Genomic DNA, 6,163 nt, shown 5'->3' on the forward strand with positions numbered 1-6,163 from the left:
CAACATAGTGGAAAATGAACGTGCGGAGCTTCTACTTCAGAGTTTACCAGATTCATATGATCAACTCATCATCAACATAACAAACAATAATGTTGTTGGTCGTCTATCCTTTGAGGATGTTGCCGGAGCTATTCTTGAAGAAGAGTCCAGGCGAAAGAATAAGGAAGACAGACTGGAAAGTTCAAAGCAAGCAGAAGCTTTGACGATGATGAGAGGAAGATCAATGGAACGTGGCTCCAGTGGGAGTCAAAATCATGGTAGATCAAAATCTCGAGGAAGGAAGAACCTCAAATGCTATAATTGTGGCATGAGAGGGCACATGAAGAAAGATTGTTGGCACAAGAAGAGTGGAGGAGGGAAGAATTCTGAAGCGTCAACCTCTCAAGGTTGTGTTGCTAGTACCCAAGAAGATGGAGAAATCTTGTACAGTGAAGCAATAAGTTCCAGAGGCGAAAAACAACTCCATGAATGTTGGATATTGGATTCAGGTGCAACCTGGCACATGACTCCAAATAGAGATTGGTTTTGCACTTATGAATCAATCTCAGGAGGATCCGTATTTATGGGAAATGATCATGCTTTGGAAATTGCTGGAGTTGGTACTATCAAATTAAAAATGTATGATGGTACTGTTCGTACAATTCAAGGGGTACGACATGTGAAGGGCTTGAAAAAGAATCTATTGTCCATTGGGCAACTAGATGATCTCAAGTGCAAGATCCACGTTGAAGGTGGAATCTTAAAGGTAGTTAAAGGCAATTTGGTGGTGATGAAAGCTGAGAAGATCACATCAAATCTATACTTGCTTTTGGGAGAAACGTTGCAAGAAGCAGATGCATCAGTTGCAGCAATAAGTCAAGAAGAGGCAACGATGATGTGGCATCGTAGACTAGGACATATGTCAGAGCGAGGCCTGAAAATTCTTGCGGAACGTAATCTCTTGTCAGGGCTTAAAATGGTAACCTTACCATTTTGTGAGCACTGTGTGACAAGCAAGCAACATAGATTACAATTTGCCAAAGTAACTACAAGGAGCAAACACATACTTGACTTGATCCATTCTGATGTTTGGGAATCACCAGAAATTTCCATGGGAGGAGCAAAATATTTTGTATCATTTATTGATGATTATTCCCGGAGATTGTGGGTGTACCCAATCAAGAAGAAGTCAGATGTGTTCCCAGTATTCAAGGAATTTAAAGCACAGGTGGAACTTGATACTGGAAAAAGGATTAAGTGCTTGAGGACAGATAATGGAGGAGAATATACAGATGGTGATTTTCTGGCATTCTGCAAGCAAGAGGGTATCAAGAGGCAATTTACAGTTGCTCATACACCTCAGCAGAATGGGGTAGCAGAGCGGATGAATCGAACTCTCCTAGAAAGGACAAGAGCTATGTTGAGAACTGCAGGATTAGCCAAGTCTTTCTGGGCAGAAGCAGTAAGAACTGCTTGTTATTTGATCAATCGCTCACCATCAACAGCAATTGGTTTAAAGACACCAATGGAGATGTGGAGTGGAAAACCATCAAATTATTCTTCATTACATGTATTTGGTTGTCCTGTGTACGTGATGTACAACTCCCAAGAAAGAACAAAGCTGGACCCAAAATCCAGGAAATGTATATTCTTGGGTTATGCTGACAATGTTAAGGGGTATCGCTTGTGGGATCCCACTGCCCGCAAGGTTGTTGTCAGCAGGGATATAGTCTTTGCAGAAACTGAACTGCAAAAGGAGCAGGAGAATGACAGCACTATCAAAGACACCAGTATAGTGGAGATAGGAGGAAAGTCTAAAAAGGATGACACCTCTGAAACAGAACAAGAGCATGAGGAACAAGAACCAGATGAAGCCAATGATGAAGAAGTTCAACAAATAAGACGTGAGAGAAGGAGACCATCTTGGCATTCAGACTATGTTATGGCAAGTCATGATGCGTACTGTCTCTTAACTGAAGAAGGAGAACCATCAACCTTTCAAGAGGCGTTGAGGAGTTCTGAAGTTTCTCAGTGGATGGCAGCAATGCATGAAGAAATAGAGGCCTTACATAGAAATAAAACATGGGAACTTGTTGATCTTCCAAAAGGTCGAAAAGCCATTGGTTGCAAATGGGTCTATAAGATCAAACGTGATGGCAATGATCAAGTGGAGAGATATCGTGCAAGATTGGTGGTTAAGGGATATGCTCAGAAAGAGGGCATTGATTTTAACGAGATATTCTCGCCAGTTGTCCGATTAACCACAATCAGAGTTGTTCTGGCTATGTGTGCTGCATTTAATTTACATCTTGAGCAACTTGATGTAAAGACTGCTTTTCTTCATGGGGAACTCCAAGAAGAAATATATATGCTCCAACCAGAAGGCTTTAAAGAACAAGGAAAAGAAAACTTGGTTTGTAGGTTGACCAAATCTCTGTACGGTTTAAAGCAGGCGCCAAGGTGTTGGTATAAGAGATTTGATTCCTTCATTATTAGCCTTGGTTACAACAGACTGAGTTCAGACCATTGTACGTACTACAATAGGTTTGATGACAATGATTTCATCATCTTGCTGTTGTATGTGGATGACATGTTGGTGGTAGGCCCCAACAAAGATCAGATCCAAGAATTAAAGGCACAATTGGCTAGGGAGTTTGATATGAAGGACTTGGGACCAGCAAACAAGATTTTAGGGATGCAAATTCACCGAGACAGAAAAAACAGGAGGATTTGGCTTTCTCAGAAGAATTATTTATTGAAAGTCTTGCGGCGCTTCAACATGCAAGACTGTAAGCCAATTTCGACCCCACTTCCTGTCAATTACAAATTATCCTCAAGTATGAGTCCTAGCAATGAAGCAGAGAGGATGGAAATGTCTCGAGTGCCGTATGCATCAGCGGTGGGAAGCCTTATGTATGCCATGATTTGTACGAGACCAGACATTGCACAAGCAGTGGGAGCGGTCAGTAGGTTTATGGCAGATCCTGGTAGAGAGCATTGGAGTATTGTAAAGAGGATCCTTAGATATATCAAAGGAACCTCAGATGTTGCATTATGTTTTGAAGGATCGGAGTTTTTTGTCAAAGGCTATGTTGATTCAGATTTTGCAGGAGATCTGGATAAACGAAAATCTACTACTGGTTATGTGTTTACACTTGCTGGAGGAGCAGTGAGCTGGTTGTCTAAGTTACAGACTGTTGTAGCTCTATCTACTACAGAAGCTGAATACATGGCAGCTACGCAAGCATGCAAGGAAGCAATTTGGATTCAAAGGTTATTGGAAGAACTCGGGCACAAGCAGGAGAAAATTACTGTGTATTGTGACAGTCAGAGTGCCTTGCACATTGCAAGGAATCCAGCCTTTCATTCCAGGACAAAGCACATAGGAGTTCAATATCACTTTGTTCGTGAAGTAGTAGAAGAAGGAAAAGTGGATATGCAGAAGATCCATACAAAAGACAACATAGCAGACGTAATGACAAAGCCTGTCAACACTGACAAGTTTACATGGTGTCGATCCTTATTTGGCCTATTGAAGACATAAGCAACATGAAATATCAATGGTGTGAAGATATGATTAACTTAATCATAATCTTCAAGTGGGAGAAATGTTGGGTACAGCTTTCACCCAGCTGCCACCACCTTTCGGTGGATCTTTTAATTTAAAATTAAAAGCGGGTCCCACATGATAATAAAATAATATTAAAAGTTTAGGAGAAATTACGAAAATGCCATTGGGACTTTCCTATAAATAGGGAAGCTGAAAACCATAATTTTCATCCCAAATCTTCTTCTCTTCTCTCTTCCTCTCTTATACATCTTGAGATCTGTTCTTGGTAGTAGTAGTCTCCTAATTCAAAGGAGTAAGTTATAGAGAGAGAAGTGCTGTAATTTCCTCCCTTTCAGTAAATAATATTTTTACTGTGGTTATTTTCTCCCTTGTCTCTTTTTTACTCATCTCTTATTTTAGCTGTGAGTAACTATTAAGCCTACTCTGGACCTAACAGAAAAGGGGGATGAAGATGTTCACAAAGTAGATGGCGAAGATAAATATGAAAATGAGATGATATTTCAGAATCTAAAGGTTTTGAATCTTGACTCATTACCAAAATTTGAAAGCTTTTACACGGGGAGTTCCACTTTGAAGTTCCCATTCTTGAAAGAAGTGTCGTTCAAATGCTGCGGCAAAAAACTTTTCCATCATGGTGACAAAGTGCCAACAAAATTGAAGGTGACAACAGATGGATTCCACTGGGATGATGATGCAAATTTTGCTATCAAAATATTGTTTGGAAAGGAAGTAGATGGATTCCCTTGGGAAGATGATGCAAATTCTCCTATCAAATTATTGTTTGAGGAGGAAGCAACCTGAGTTAGTTTGGTGACATATTCCCTTGACTTGTATGTAAGTACACTATGATCAACAATTTCTCATGCACATGCAATTAATGTATGCTCGTCAACTTCCACTAACTGAGTGAAAAGACATTCATCAACTAATAACTTTTCATTATTTATGTTTTATACAAAATTGATGAATTGGAAATGTTAAATCAATTTTTATTTTACCCCAATATGTTTTGATTGTCTCTAATCACCAACTTTTGTTCATTATTTGCTTCAGGAAATTGTTGTCAGGTGAGAAAAGCTTATTGTCATTGCGCTGGTTCATGGTACCCTTTCGAAAACTAGTTTTCTTCTTCTTTCAAGTACGGCAAAAGAGCAGAAGACTTGGAATGTTAGTGAGTTTAATTTTTTTTTCTTACATTTATAATTTTGATCTTATGAAAAGAAGCATATGAACATAATTATTGATAATATGACAAGTTTATTTTGAGAGAAATCGAGAGAAAAAAGAAGTTTAGATATGATAATGAATTTAAATTGATAAAGCATTGGTAGAGCGTCATTATTGTCAGAACTAGAATTATAAAAGTTGACAGTGTCACATTTTCTCATGCCTTCTAGAATATGGTTTAAATATTGTTAATCATTTACTCATTGAAGTTGGGGCTCCACTCGTTGTACTCATGGACATATATTTATTTTCCTGTATTCTTGAAATTGTTTTACTTTCAGCTATTATCTAATGTTGTTGGTTTCTAAAACAATTTCAAGGTTCAGGGGAACTCGAAGAAGTCAATCATAATAGCATCATGACAACAACTATCCACAAATCAAGGGCTTTTCTTTTCTGTTGAATCGTCGTGTTCATGAATAAAGTGCTCCTGTATTTATACAGAAGAAGATGTGTGTGTGGTTTTTAAATTATAAAAAGAGTGTTTCATATGTTTGACTTGTATTACTACAAGAGATTTGAATTGTTTTGAATTAAGTTGTTGAAAGGTTTTCTACGAATAAAATCGACATGGATGTATTTCTGAATAAGGATGCTCTCTACAGGAGTTATGTATGGTTTTTAAAATAATAGAGTGGTTCATATATAGTGTTTAATCGTATTTCCTATATATATTAGTTTTAATGGTTTATATTCCTTGATGACAAGAATGTGATGGTGTGTGGAAGGTATGGGAGAGAAACAACATTTATTAGTAGAAAAAAGTGAAATAAAAAATAATCTTTTACATTTTCATTTTTATCTTTTACATTAAAATAAAATAAACATAAAAATAATTAAATTAAAAAAATATAAGCAGGCTGGCGAGTTATGAGATTTGCGAGTTAAAATGATGAGCCTGACTCACCAATTTTTATTGGACTAACAAGCTAGCTTGCGAGCCACAACCCACTTTACCATCCGTAATCTGAGATGGATGAAGCTATACTACTGTTTTGTTTTAAGCAAGGGCTGTTAGAATAGTGGATTAAGCCTAACTCAACCCTACAAAACCGGCTTGTAAGGTAAGGGTTGCTTTCCACTTATATATTATTCAATTGCCTAATCTCTAGTCGATGTGGGACTTGGGTTTTTTCCAATACACCCCCTCACGTCCAGCACTATTGGGCTTGGTACGTGGATAAATGGTGGGTGGCCCTTTTTAATGATCTAGGATTGGCGGGACTTGGGTTTTTCCCAATACACCCCCTCATGCCTATGAGACATGCATCAATGGTGGGTGGCCCATTTTTAAAGTGGATCTAAATGGTTCTGATACCATCTTAGAATAATTTAGGCAATTGAATAATATATAAGTGGAAAGCAACCCTTACCTTACAAGCCGGT

Source organism: Cajanus cajan, chromosome 3 (genome assembly GCF_000230855.2).
Source record: "Cajanus cajan strain Asha chromosome 3, NIPB_CcT2T_4, whole genome shotgun sequence".
NCBI lineage: Eukaryota > Viridiplantae > Streptophyta > Magnoliopsida > Fabales > Fabaceae > Cajanus > Cajanus cajan.